The sequence below is a fragment of the Pygocentrus nattereri genome, chromosome 5, assembly GCF_015220715.1.
Source record: "Pygocentrus nattereri isolate fPygNat1 chromosome 5, fPygNat1.pri, whole genome shotgun sequence".
Lineage (NCBI taxonomy): Eukaryota > Metazoa > Chordata > Actinopteri > Characiformes > Serrasalmidae > Pygocentrus > Pygocentrus nattereri.
The window spans coordinates 22,679,543-22,694,147 of NC_051215.1; positions in this window are offsets into that span (position 1 = coordinate 22,679,543).

Sequence of the window (14,605 nt, forward strand, 5' to 3'; positions counted from 1 at the left end):
GCAGTTGGAGTGACAAATGGTTTCAAGGTGAAGGTAGGGCTACATCAGGGATCAGATTTGAACCCCTTCTTGTTTGCAATGGTGATGAACAGGTTGACAGATAAGGTCAGGCAGGAGGCTCCATGGACCATGATGTTTGCAGATGACATTGTAATCTGTGGTGAGAGTAGAGGGCAGGTGGAAGAGAATCTGGAGAGGTGGAGGTTTGCACTGGAGAGGAGAGGAATGAAGGTCAGTAGAGACAAGACTTAATACATGAGTGTGAATGAGAGGGAGGCAGGTGGAAAGGTGAAGATGCAAGGAGTAGAGGTTGTAAAGGTGGATGACTTCAAATATCTTGGGTCAACCATCCAGAGCAATGGACAGTGTAGAAAAGAGGTGAAGAAGTGGGTGCAGGCAGGATGGAGTGGGTGGAGATGGGTGTCAGTGCTGATGTGTGACAGAAGGATAGCAGCAAGAGTGAAAGGGAAGGTTTACAAGACAGTAGTGCGTCCTGCTATGATGTATGGTTTGGATACTGTGGCTCTGTCTAAAAGACAGGAGGCTGAGCTGAAGGTGGCGGAGATGAAGATGCTGAGATTTTTGTTGGGAGTGACAAGGATGGACAAGATTTGAAATGAGCAGATCAGAGGGAAGGTGAAGGTGGAGCAGTTTGGAGATAAAGCCAGAGAGGCCAGGCTGAGATGGTTTGGACATGTGTTGAGGAGGAATAGTGGATATATTGGTCAAAGAATGTTGGAGATGGAGCTGCTGGGTAGAAGGAGAAGAGGTAGACCTCAGAGAAGGTATATGGATGTAGTGAAGGTGGACATGGAGATGGTTGGTGTAAAAGTAGAGGAGGCAGTGGATAGGGCAAGATGGAGGCAGATGATCCGCTGTGGCGACCCCTAAAGGGAGCAGCCGAAAGAAGAAGAAGAAGTCTAAAGAGAAAATCCCAGTTTACTTTATCAAAGGCTTTTTCAGCATCTAAAGATAAGATAATTGTTTTCCTATTAATTTTCTTTGTAAAGTCAATAAGGTTGATAAGGCATTGTGTGTTGTGTGATGACTGTCTTCCTTTTGTAAAGCCTGTTTGATCTGGGTGGATAAGATTGGATATAACTTTTTCCACTCTTGTTGAGAGTGCTTTACTTATAATTTTTAAGTCTGTGTTTATAAGTGATATTGAATGGTAACTTGAGCATTTTGTTGTATCTTTATTTGGTTTGAGTAATACTGAAATTAGTGCTGTATTCATTTGGGATGGAATAGACGAGGTTCTTTTAATTTCATTGTGCATCTTTACAAACAGGGGCGAGATGTCCAGAAATGTTTATAGAATTCAGCAGGATTCATCCATACCTGGTGATTTATTGTTTGGTATTAGTTGAACTGCTTTCTTGAATTCTTCTTCGGTCAGTGGTGCTTCTAAGGAGTGTCTTTGGTCATTATTCAACCTGGGGAGGGTGATATCATCTAGAAAGGCATCAATGTCAGATTGTTTTGTAATTTTATTTCTTGAGTATAAAATCTTGTAGTAATTTTTAAAAGTTTCATTTATTACTTTTGGGTTTTGAGTATTGTTCCCTTATGAGTCTTCTATCATGGTTATTTATGTGTTCATCTTTGTTTTGTTTTAGTTGGTTTGCTAAGAATTTTCCTGATTTAGCATTCCGCTCAAAGTGGTTTTGTCAGAGTCGTCAGAGTAAAAATTGCATTTTTTTATTTCTAAGTGTATCTAGCTGGGCTTTAGTTTTGTTAATATTTGTAAGAACACTTTCTGTTGCATTTTCTGCATATGAGCTCTGGAGTTGCTTTAAATGTTGTTCTAGGCTGCTTCACTTTTCCTGATTTTTCTTTTTCTTATGTACTGAATATGATAAGATTTTCCTTCTCATCACTGCTTTTGATGGTTCCCATAACAGTATGGGAGTGGTTTCTTGTAGATCATTGGTTTCCATAAAAGATGTCCACTCTCTTTTAAAGTAGGTATCAAATTCTTTGTCTGTGATGAGTGACATATTAAATCGCCATCTTGGCCTTGGTGCTGCATTTTCTGTGTCATTAAAACTAAAAGTTCTAACAATGGGGAGCACTGCTGAGGCGGACGCATGTGCGGAGACAAGCAAGATTTATTATGGGCAAATCCAAAATCAGGGTCAAGACAGTCCAGGTTTAACAAGCCAACGCAGAGAAATGGAGGGAAAGACATAACGAGATAAACACAGAATACAGAAATCCAAATACTTCAAACCAAACAAACATCAAACATATCAAACAAAGACCAACACAGACCAGGGCAAACACAGGGCTTATATAACAGAGGCAAGACAAGGGACAGGTGGGAAACAGATGGTAACAAACAGGGGTGGAGTCAGACAACAAGGGGGCTGGACTGAACCAAAACAAACACACATGGAAGATCAAAAGTAAACAAAAAGCACATGGAAGAGTGGGAGAAGCCAATTGTGACAAAGTAATAGGGGCATGATCAGAGATTACTATTGGAGGGATTGTTGATTGTGATATATGTGGTATGATAGAGTTACTGGCAAGAAAAAAATCAATGCGAGAGAATGAGTGATGAACCTGAGAAAAATAAGTGTATTCTTTAACTGATGGGTGTTGCAATCCCCAGATGTCTCCTAGTCCAAAGTCCTCCATGTATTGTTGCAATATTTTAGTTGTGTGCCAAATCTTTGCATTGGAGTTTGATCTGTCCTGCTTTAAATTTAATACTATGTTAAAGTCTCCTCCCATTACCAAAGGTGAACTTGAAAAGTCTGATAACATTGTAAAAAACTCATGATTAATTACTGGGTTGTCTGTATTTGGTCCATATATATTTGCAATACTGATATCCTTGTTATTGATTGTGATTTGTATTATAATATAGCGTCCTTGTGTGTCAGCTGTTGTTTTTTTGTGTATTAACTGAATATTTTTGTGTACCAAGATAGCAACTCCTCATTTTTTTGGAATTAAATGTGGATGAATATATATGGTTGAAATATTTCCCTGAGAGTTTCTTATGTTCAGTTTTTAAAAGACAAGTTTCCTGTAGGAGACAGATGTCTGCTGTAACTTCTGAAGGTGGTTGATTATTTTAGTTCTTTTTATTGGTACATGAATGCTTCTTATGTTCCAGCTGAAACATAACGTTTGCGGTAGACATTGTAGTGAGAGATGCGCAATGTAATCTTTTTATAGGTGATTAATGATGTGCTGGTGAAAGAGGTGAAACTTAAAGTAAAGCACCAGCAGGTCCCAAATTGCATTTTATCAGGGCATAGACATAATTCTAAGAGGCACTCATATTTATAAAAATTGCCAGATGAGTAGCATGTTAATTTCATATATAGCAAAAGGTGAGAGAACAAATAATTACAGGTAAGACAGTTACGAAGACAAACACATAAACACATGGAAATAGACAGAAAAGCATCAGTATGTATACTTATAGGAAAGAGAAGAAAAGCTTGACTACTGGGCGACTAGTTATTCAGTTCATGGTTTCTGAGTGACTTTTTTTTCTGAATTAAAAGCTTTCTTTGTTTTGTTGTGAGTGATGCAGTGACTAATGAGCACCATTAGTCCTCACACAGAGATATATTAGCGCAGCTGTGGGCAGCTTTGTTTTACACTGCATGTTGAATGTTTAGAAAATGTGCTAAATTAATGTCTAAATGGAAATGTAAAGAATTAAAAGCATGTTTTGTCTCTAGGAAATGTACAAACCTCAATATGAAATAAAGCGGCACAGTATGTGAAATAACAGAGAGCAGTGATTTATAAACCTACTTTGACCTACAGGAAAGTAGTGAAATATATTAAATAGAAAAGATGTTTAAGGTTTTACATTCTCAACTGTTCAACAGCTCTTTTCTGTACTGAGTAACATGACACTTGCAGGCGGGAGGTTATCTTACTCTTCCCTCCTTTTATACCCGAGCATCAAGGACAGGCCTAGTCATCCATGAGCAAAGATGAATTCAGGCTCAATTTACAAATGCAAGAGTATTCTACAGACATTACAAAGATTTTTCCATAACACTTTCTATGACTCTCACATTTGTAAGCACCTATAAACACATTTAGTGTATATAGTTATAATACATTCATACTGCATTATAAACATGGTTATAAATATTTATAAAAATGTATTACACTGCATTACGCTTTATAGCCGTGTTTATTATACATTATGAATTGTTAATAATGTAATGAATTATAAGTAGTGTTGACAACATGTTATACTGTCAGAGCCAAAGAAGTCAGACCCAGCTTGGAGAGCATAAAGACAAATACCAGGCTAACTGTGGTGGACATTAACAGTGGTGGACATTAACAGCGGTATGCACTGACTTTTCCACATTGGGTAAAACACTGATGGCAGCACTAGTTTAAACTCTGACATTTGAAGCCTGTAATGAGCTTTATTTTGTATGTTTTAGTGTTTCAGTAAATCCTTCAACTTGACGCCTCACTCTTAACACTGGAGGAGGCTTTAGTACAGTACACATCACTTTACTTAGAGTGGACAAATACAACTTATAAGATAAAATGTATTAATTTAACAATTCATAATGGATAATAAGCATGGCTATAACGTGTCATGCATTTTTATAAATATGTATAGCCATGTTTATAATGCCTTATGAATGCATTATAACATGTTATGAATTTGTAACATGTTACAAATGTGACATTCATAGTGTTACCATGTTATTTTTATAGTGTTATGTTTCTTCAAGGGTTCTTTAGTAATAAAAATGGTTCTATAGAGAACCAGGAACACTCAAAGGACCCTTAACAGGTTTAAATCTTTCCATGGTGAAAGTTCTTCAGACTGATGGAGAATGTGCTATAGAACCTCTTTGTAAAGGGTTTTATATAGCACCAAAAAGAGATTTACTATTCTAACAAGCTTGACATCAGAACAATAACAGAACCATTTTCAGTTCTATATAGATCAATTTTATAAAGGGGTTCTATATAGAACCATCTACAGCACATTGTTCATCAACCTAAAGAACCCTTTAATCATGCAAATGTGTTTTTTCGGGGTTCATGTTTCTATATAGGACCATTTTCTTTACTAAAGGATGCCTGAAGAACCACCATTTTGAAGAGTGCTCATTGCTGAAGCCAGACACACGGTCGCTGCGTTTACATGAAAAGATTTTTGTTGATCCGATTTAGTACAGGTGTATCTATTCTTACTCTACTCAACAGTCTGATGGAACTCTCCATTTACATGCTCACTACAAGTAATCAGGTACAAAATTGCATATATGAGTAGAGAACTGCTTAGTGTTGATGTCATTATGATATCCAGCATAATGTGAGTCCACTCAGAGTGAGATGAGCAGCAGTGAGCAGTGCTTGTGTTTTTAATGTCTTTAAAATGATGTCAGACTCAGGAAAATGTCCTTCACACATCCTATTAAAGAAGGCAGAGAGGAAGACAGAGATAAGCTGGACGTCCATCCCACCACCGTCTTTTAAAAATCAGAGCATAAACCAGTTTCTGCTCAGTCATGTTGAACAGTATAAACTTTCACTATGATGCGACGCACATGCACAACGGACTTAAACTTTTCAATAGGCAATGTAATCAGATATAGCCGTTTACACAGATATTATTCTTCTATTTAAAGGATTATTTAAAGGATTACTCATCTCGTTCAGTCAGGTAGAAACTGTATTTCGAATGGCCTCAATTGGACGAGACTATTCTGATTGAGCTATTAGTTGGATTATTAACAGATTTTCAGGCTGCATGTAAATGTGGCTAGTGCAAACATGTACTGTGGTATGACAAGTCAGTCTTTTAGATTGTTTATAGAAATAATGGTTGTGTTCTCTGGGCCAGAGAAGAAAAGGACCACCCAGACTGTTGCCAGCATAAAGTTCAAAAGTCATGATTTGCCATGGTATCAGGTGCAAGGTACTGAAGGTACCCCTTCTTGATGTACCTGCAGTCCAGAACTGTCCTTCCTCAGAAATGGGTGGCACATAATGTAGCACAAAATATGACACTGAAGGCCTTATAAACATACTTTTAAAACTCCGATAAAAATTAAAGTTCCAAAAGGGTTCTCGGGAGCCATGGCATGGGGGCCCACTTTTGGTTCCCCAAAGAACCTTTCAGTGGATGGTTCTTTACAGAAACATATTTGTTTTTTCAGATGCTCAAGCATGAACAAACTTTTTAAAGACGAAAAGCTCAGTGCACCTCTCAGCCAGCTCCTAATCCAAGCATTAAGAGTAGTTAAAAGCTCCAGCAGGACAGCAGCTCTGGTACATAATCTCCAGAAGAGCATAATGACTCACATGCTCAGAGGACCACTTTTCCATTATTCAGACCTTGGGTGTCATAGCCTTTTAAGAGATTTTCTGTTCCTTTTATCTTTACCATGTCATTTAAATTCTGTGGAGGGAAGTGAAGAAGAGGATGAGTAGTTCTGAGGAAGCTCTTCAACTACTGAAAGGACTGCTAGTATAGTTTCTTCTTTAGTGTGATTCATAAGGCCTGCCACTATGAATACAAAACCTCTCTGAACTCCATTCTGGGAGCAGTTTTATCAAACTTATTTTTTCCAGATGACAGCCAAATTCTATAATGACAAAGCGGCAATGATTTGTTTTTCGGGCTGATGCCATTAAATATATTAAGATTCTGAAAACACTAACATACTACAACACGCAGCAGGACCCCTTTCCCACTAGATCTATATAAAAAACAAGGAAAAAGAATGTCTTTATCCTTGACTATAAATGAACAAGCAAATACATCGAACAGGCACAATATTATGACCATCTTCTTGTTTCTACACTCATTGTCCATTTTATCAGCTCCACATACAGTGCAAAACATTTTAATTCTCTCACCTGCCGTGTGGCCTGTCCCAATCTGAGGAAAGTCAGTCCAGTTTGTTGTTCAAGGAGTAGCATCAGATTGTAAAGAGTTAATGGGTTATATTGAAAAAAGAGAGTGGATGGAGAAGCCAGTCTCTTAGGGTTAGCTATTAGCCTAGCTTAGAGACTAGCCAGCTTTACCATGCACACTCGCCATAACGTGTTGGGGTCTTAGTTGCTGTACTGGTGCTGGAGGTCCACTCACTCCTGTCTGTCTGTGGATCATTTTGATCTTCATTCTCACTGTCTGTGAAACTTCATGTCCTCTTTGAATGGGGGAGATGTAGCCCCTGATACCCGTGTAGACGACCCTGCCTGCGATTCTCCTCCAACAACACAGACAGACGGTTTCCTCTGAGTCTATCTGGCTCTTTATTCTAGATAAACACAGTTTCCTGCTCAGCTGTTTCTTATGCTAATAACAGGCTGGTGCTGCTGTGCAGGAGAGACAGGGAGACTGAGTGTTTCTTTATGGGTGAATCAATATGAAAACATAACTCCACCAACTCAACGCCACTCATTTAACACGAGGAGGTGCTGCATTCTCTTTGCAAAGCCTTTGGCCACAATATTGCGACTTTTCCTGGTATTAATGCCACTATAATGTCACAATTCTACGCCTTTTTTCTTGAAATAGTGTGACTGTCATGTAGTCTGAGCACCTTCACGACAAAAACAAGAAATTCTATGACAAACTGACGTTAAGTTTGTGATGCTCTCTGTTTTAGGAATTTGTTAAGATTTTAAAAGTTGTGTAGCCTTAAAGAATGAGTTTTCTCATCACTCTCATTAATTAAACACCAATAATTCATACATACAGTGCAAAAGATGTTAACTCTCTGACCTGCCGTATGGCCTGTCTCAGTCTGAGGAAAGTCAGTCCAATTCATTGTTCAAGGAGTAACACCAGATTGTAAAGAGTTAATGGGTTATATGGAAAAAAGAGAGTGGATGGTAAAGCCAGTCTCTTACTGTTAGCTATTAGCCTAGCTTAGAGACTAGCCAGCTTTACCATGCACGCTGCCCATGCTGCCCCACGCTCAGCCAGGACTCCATTTCCCAGGAGACTCTGAGTAATCACAGCTTTGGTGATGATCAGCCACGCACCTGGTTCCGATCACAATCACCGGATTACTGACTTTCCACACCTGTGTTAGGTGATCAGATGACTAGCTAAGAGGGTACTTAAGCTAGGGCTTTAGCTAGCTCTCATTGTGAGGTATTGTTTCTTCTATGAACTTGCTGAGCGTTTTCCCGATCCACCCTTTCTTGTTTTTGTGCCTGACTCTTTGCCTGTACATTTGGACCTTGAATTTTGCCTTGCCCCTTTGGTTTTGTTTGCCTGTTTTTGGATTCCTGGTTTTAACCTTTTTGCTTGTTTTGATTACCTGGACTACGTATTGGATTATCCTGCTTTGGTCTGCCTGGTGTCATGACCACTCTGGTGATCATATGGTTTTGGTCTCGATCCACGCCTGCCTCTGCACTTCCTCACTGTTTCACGTAAATAAATCCAGTCATTTCACGAAGATCTGCATTTGTCTGACTGATACTGAATTTTTACATACACTCGCCTTTATCTCAGTGGCTGTCTATGTATACTGCACTTCAGTTTTTAAACATAGTTCTTATCATAAAGTGATGGGACCCCCAAAATAGTACACCATTGGTAGCATCCCAAATAGGTTAAATTAAGCATCAAAGAGTTTTATTTGAAAAGAAATATAAATAAAATCTCACTTTGTATGTACACATTCATTTTCTGTACTAAAGAACCATTGAAGAACCATCTCAAAAGGTTCTTCTGGGGATGTAATGCTTGCAATGATAGCTGAACTCCAATGATGTTTTAGGGCTGCTGTTAATAAAAAAATAAAAATAGTAGACTTGGAGAATAAAGTCTTACTATTTTAAGAATAAAGTCATAATAATTTTGAGAAAAAGCTGTAATATTTGGACTATAGAGGGGGCTAACTGTAGGGGGGCTGCCGTAATGTGTTGGGGTCTCGGTTGCTGTACTGGTGCCGGAGCTTCACTCACTCCTGTCTGTCTGTGGATCATTTTGATCTTCATTCTCACTGTCTGTGAAACTTCATGCCCTCTTTGAATGGGGGGAGACGTAGCCCCCAATACCCGTGTAGACGACCCTGCATGCGATTCTCCTCCAACAACACAGACAGACGGTTTCCTCTGAGTCCATCTGGTCCTTTATTCTAGATAAACACAGTTTCCTGCTCAGCCGTTTCAGCCGTTTCTTACACCAATGACAGGCTGGTGCCGATGTGCAGGAGAGACAGGGAGACTGAGTGTTTATGGGTGAATCGATATGAAAGTGTAGCTCCACCAACTCAACACCCCTCATTTAACACAAAGAGGTGCTGCTTCCCATTGCAAAGCCTTTGGCCTCCATATTGCAACCTTTCCTGGTATTAATGTCACTTTAATTTCGTTACTCTATGCCTTCTTTCTCAAAATAGTATGACTTTATTCTCAAAATATTACTATTTTTATTTTTATTAACAGTGGCCCTAAAACATTGTACAGAACCCTTCTTGGGGCTATATGGAAGCATTTTCAAAAACGCTGTATGTACAACCACATGAAACACATTCTCCATCAATCTGAAGAATGATTTCCCCATGCAAATTATCATATATGCATGAAATGCTTCTATATGGAACTTATATCTATATGGTTTTACATAGAATCATTCCCTTTCCTAAAGAACCCTTGAACCATCTTTTATGAGAGTGTAGAAAAGCTGCTGATTTGGAGGTTATCAGATAGAACATTTAACCTCCGTCTGTATGAGTGCTAACCAAGCTATAATCCAAATATGAGATTTTGCTTTATTACTTCAACATCACTTTTTGTTGCATAAATCCGTCACAGTTTCTTCAGAAGTCAGATATTCACCAGCTTCTTGTTTGAATTTTCCCGTTCCACCTTAAATGGTGCAGCAGTTCTGATGCTTGAGGTGCCAGAATGTAAATGCTTCAGTTAGTTAGCTAATGAGACCTCAGCATTACTACTAGTGATTTTTTATGATTGTTATGAAGAAAAGGATCACAGTACATTGAAACGACATTAAACTAAGATAAACCAATGGTTTTCATAATTTTTTAACAGAAAAAGTTCTGATATTTGTGGCTTTCTTTGGTCTCTTGTGCTCCATCTCGCAGTTTTTTCTTTTTTTTATCATAACTCTGTTTCTCTGAAAAACCTCCACTTGGAGGCTCATGAAGCCCCAACACTTCACCCTACCCCTCTATCTGAACAAGAATCGGGACACCCTACACCCAGGTGAGAACACGCAAATGGAGGGGTAGGGCTAAGTGGTAGGGGCGAGGGGTGAAATGGGATTGGGTCAAAGTCTTTAAACTTCTCCACTCAGCTCAGGGTGGGGGTGGGGATATACATTACCTGGGGGATTTACAGCCCACCCTGGTCTGCCCTACCATGAGCCCCTTAATACTAACATTGCTATCAATATTTGCTGATTGGGTAATAAATCCAGTAGGGGCCAGTTAGCACTATGCAAATGAAGCCAGGCCAAATGATCTCCATCCTAAAGCATTTCTTTACTGATATTCAGCCTTTACTCTTACATCCTTTACCATTACCACTACTTTTGCTCTCTGTGCCCGACGTCTCAGCTAAAGAGCTGATATAAACAATGTATACTTGAATTCTATTTGATGTTAAGTTCCTTTTTAATGCAAACAAATGTGCCTTTGCAGTTCAATGCCTGCAAAATCCACCCAGATCAATGCAAGTAACTTGACTTCATTAGTACACAGTTGGTAAATGTAACCATCAGTGATTTGTTCTCCACACTTTATAACCATCAGCACACAATGATGCTTATCAGAGCAATCAGAGCAGTTTCTTCGTGTATAATAGCAATCTGTCTGGAGTATAACTAAACAGTGAGGGGCGCAATGTATGGATTAAGAATAATGCGAACGTTTAAGGACCGTTCTATTCATTCTATTCAAACTGCAGTCCCACAAAACTATTAAAAAACAAGGAAATTCAGATTGTACATTTTTTCAAGGATTCTGTTCTGATCTATTTAAAGCCAATGTGTTAACTGAGATAGTAATATATACAAAATCATCATTTATAGGGTACTTTATATTTGGAGGTGTCTGTCCCAAAACCTAACCTCGAAATTTACACTTGGGAAAATAATATTTATATATTTTTTTCAGTTTTTAGGATGCTTTTTATTTTGTTTAAAGTTGGAAGATTTTTTATGATTTTAAGGTAAAATGTCGCTACTGGTTTTCATGTCGCTACTGACTTTTCAGAGCCTTGTTTTAGCCACTCCACCATCTCCACCATCAACAAACCTGACTGAGTGAGTGAGAGCAGTGGGACGAACATTCCCAGTATACCATAGTACTCTATGACAACGAACCTCCAGATCTGCACCTTTTATCTAACAAGAACAGTTCATTAACAAAGCCTTGACTAAAAAAGTGTTTTAATGAAACTTATCCGGATTTTATGTATGCTCAGCCATTCAAAGCTGTGTTTGCTAGTCATGTAGTGGCTGGGTTTTTGAGTTCTTCTTAAAATGAGCTAAAATTGTCATCACCTCTGCCTTCTATGCTGCAGACTGGAGTTCAGTCCCCACCTGGGTCAGCACCCTACACTATACCAATCAGAGTTCTTGGACAAGACTCCTAATACCACCTTCGCCTTCCTGTGTAATAATTATCAAACTGTAAGTCAATCTGGATAAGAGTGTTTTCCAAATGCCATACATACCATGAATCTGCTAATGTTTAAAGTAGTGTTATGATCATTTTGGTGGTGACAAAATGAAATGTTTAATCTTTTGTATTAACAGAATAAACATAATTAAGGTTTAGAGTCACTCAAAGCAAAAGGATTTTAGGGCATTTTCACACCTGAAGGTGTATGTTTTTGTTGAATTGTGCACATTTTGTTTTCACATTGCAGTTTTGTGATCACACTAAATAACTTTGCAAAACAAACCTGCATCCTGACAATCCTGCATCCTGGTTTGTAGAGAAGCATCTGATGTCCATGTGGTCTTAGTTTGGTGGGCAGCCTCCGCCATTTGAAATAAGAAAAATTAACAGATTGATTTTGTTGCCACTAAACTACCTTTATATTCCACTGCTGCAGGTTCTTTATCTTCAGGTGGCTTTGCTCTCACATCCTGTCAGAACACATTGTATAAGTGTTGAAACTAGGCTGGTGTGAAAGCATCCTTAGTCCTTTTTCGCTAAAAAGTGCAAAAGGTGTTTGTTATGTTAATTAGGATTGTTTGGGTAGTGACAAAATGGAATATTTAATCATTTTTTTTATATTTGATAAGTAATAAGTAATAATGGAATATTTGATCACTGCACTGTTACTGTACTTCATCTCTTAGTATTATTACACTATTCATATTTGCACAGTGAGTAACCACATTTTTACTCTACATTCTTAACACTTTACATGTCACTGCTGTTTCCATTTGCATGTCAGTTGTCAGTTTGTCATGATTTGAAAAGGCTTGTTGTTCTTTACATTGTGTGTAAGAATGGACTAAAAGAAATGGCCCAAAATGACATGTAAAAATGTCTGGTTACATTGACTTACATTAAAAGTAGAGTGGGTTTTTCCTTTTCCTGTAAAGTTACCATTTTGGAGATACAGGTTTTTCTTCCAACAACAGTGATATGCTGCTCTCACAGTACATACTACCTATATTTGCATTCTCTCCACTCACTCTGTATATGCACATTAAATTTATACTTGCATATCTATGTTTTGTGTACCACTCTACCATCTTTTAAATGAACATATTGTAATTACAGCATTGCTAACTTTCCTGCACATATTTACATATTTATGTAATAAATAATATAAATATAATATAGTATTATATAATAATACTGTATTTTGCACTTCTGGTTAGATACTAATTGCATTTCATTGGCTCTGTACCTGAACTCTGCACAATGACTATAAAGTTCAATCTAATCTCATCTAATCTAATCTAATAAAATAAACATAATAAAGGTATAGAGTCACTCAAAACAAAAGCATTTCCAAGATCAGTTAAAAGTCCAAAAAATCTTTTCAGTTCTGACGTCGAATTCAGTAGAATGACTTATACATCAGTCAGGCACAACATTCTGACCACCTCCTTGTTTCTACGCTTATTGTCCATTTTATCAGCTCCACTTACTCTATAGCTGCACTTTGTAGTTCTACAGTTACAGACTGTAGTCCACCTGTTTCTCTCATACTTTGTTACCCCCTTTTACCCTGTTCTTCAGTGGTCAGGAGCCCCATGGACCCTCACAGAGCAGGTATGACGTGGTGGTGGTGTGTTAGTGTGTGTTGTGCTGGTCTGAGTGGATCAGATACAGCAGTGCTGCTGGAGTTTTTAAACACCTCAGTGTCACTGCTGGACTGAGAATTGTCCACCAATAAAAATATCCAGCCAACAGCGTCCTGTGGGCAGCATCCTGTGTCCACTGATGAAGGACTAGAGGATGACCAACACAAACTCTGCAGCAGCAGATGAGCTATCGTCTCTGACTTTACATCTACAAGGTGGACCGGCAAGCTAGGAGTGTCTAATAGAGTGGACAGTGAGTGGACACAGTGTTTAAAAACTCCAGCAGCACTGCTGTGTCTGATCCACTCGTACCAGCACAACACACACTAAGACGCCACCACCACTTCAGTGTTACTTCATGAATGACCCAATACCCAAACAGTACCTGCTCTGTGAGGGTCCGTGGGGGTCCTGATCACTGAAGAACAGGGTAAAAGGGGGTAACAAAGTATCAGAGAAACAGATGGACTACAGTCTGTAACTGTAGAACTACAAAGAGCACCTATAGAGTAAGTGGAGCTGATAAAATGGACACTGAGCGTAGAAACAAGGAGGTGGTCATAATGTGATTCCTGATCAGTGTATTAGCACATAAGAAAGTCACAAAAGACAAATGATGCAACAATATTTAGCATATCATCATTTATTGAAAACTCTCTCCACATAAGTGCAGGTTGATGCATAACAACACAACACAAACCTCCACTGAGAACAGACAATAGTGCACTGAGCTCCTGCAGGACCTGCTCGGCCTGCTGAAACCGCTCCAGGCAGCACCGGGTGCCACTCAAGACACCCACTCTCACAGTAATTAATGCACATGACCAAATAGAACCGTGCACTCATCTTTTTTTTTTTTTTTTTGGAACAATGAGCTATAAGGTAGCTAATGCCGTTTATATTATAGGACATCAAATTATAAACCCGATCATAAAATTTCATTGAATATTTCAATGTGCATTAGCAGCTTAAAGAGGATATCAGTGCAAACGTTCTTTTCTGCTAGAGAGAGTTTAACTGTCTATCACCACTAAAACATCCATAAGTCGTGAGTAAAGAATTTTCTTTCCTTTTTTTTCTCCTTATTCACAGAATTTTTCTCATGGTTAGGCTATTTGTACATACACAATATAATCAACAAAAACACGACTCAAAGTGCTTTCAAGGCCAGGACATGCGTCTCCATATAAAATGTTCTTTTCACGACTAGGACTGGCATGCTGACGCTAGAGAGCTAGAATTCTCTTCCTATCCTATAAGACGACTATGAAACACTCTTTGTTGTTTAAAAACAGTGGATGGATTGGATGAGAATGGGCGATGCACTCAGCGTCC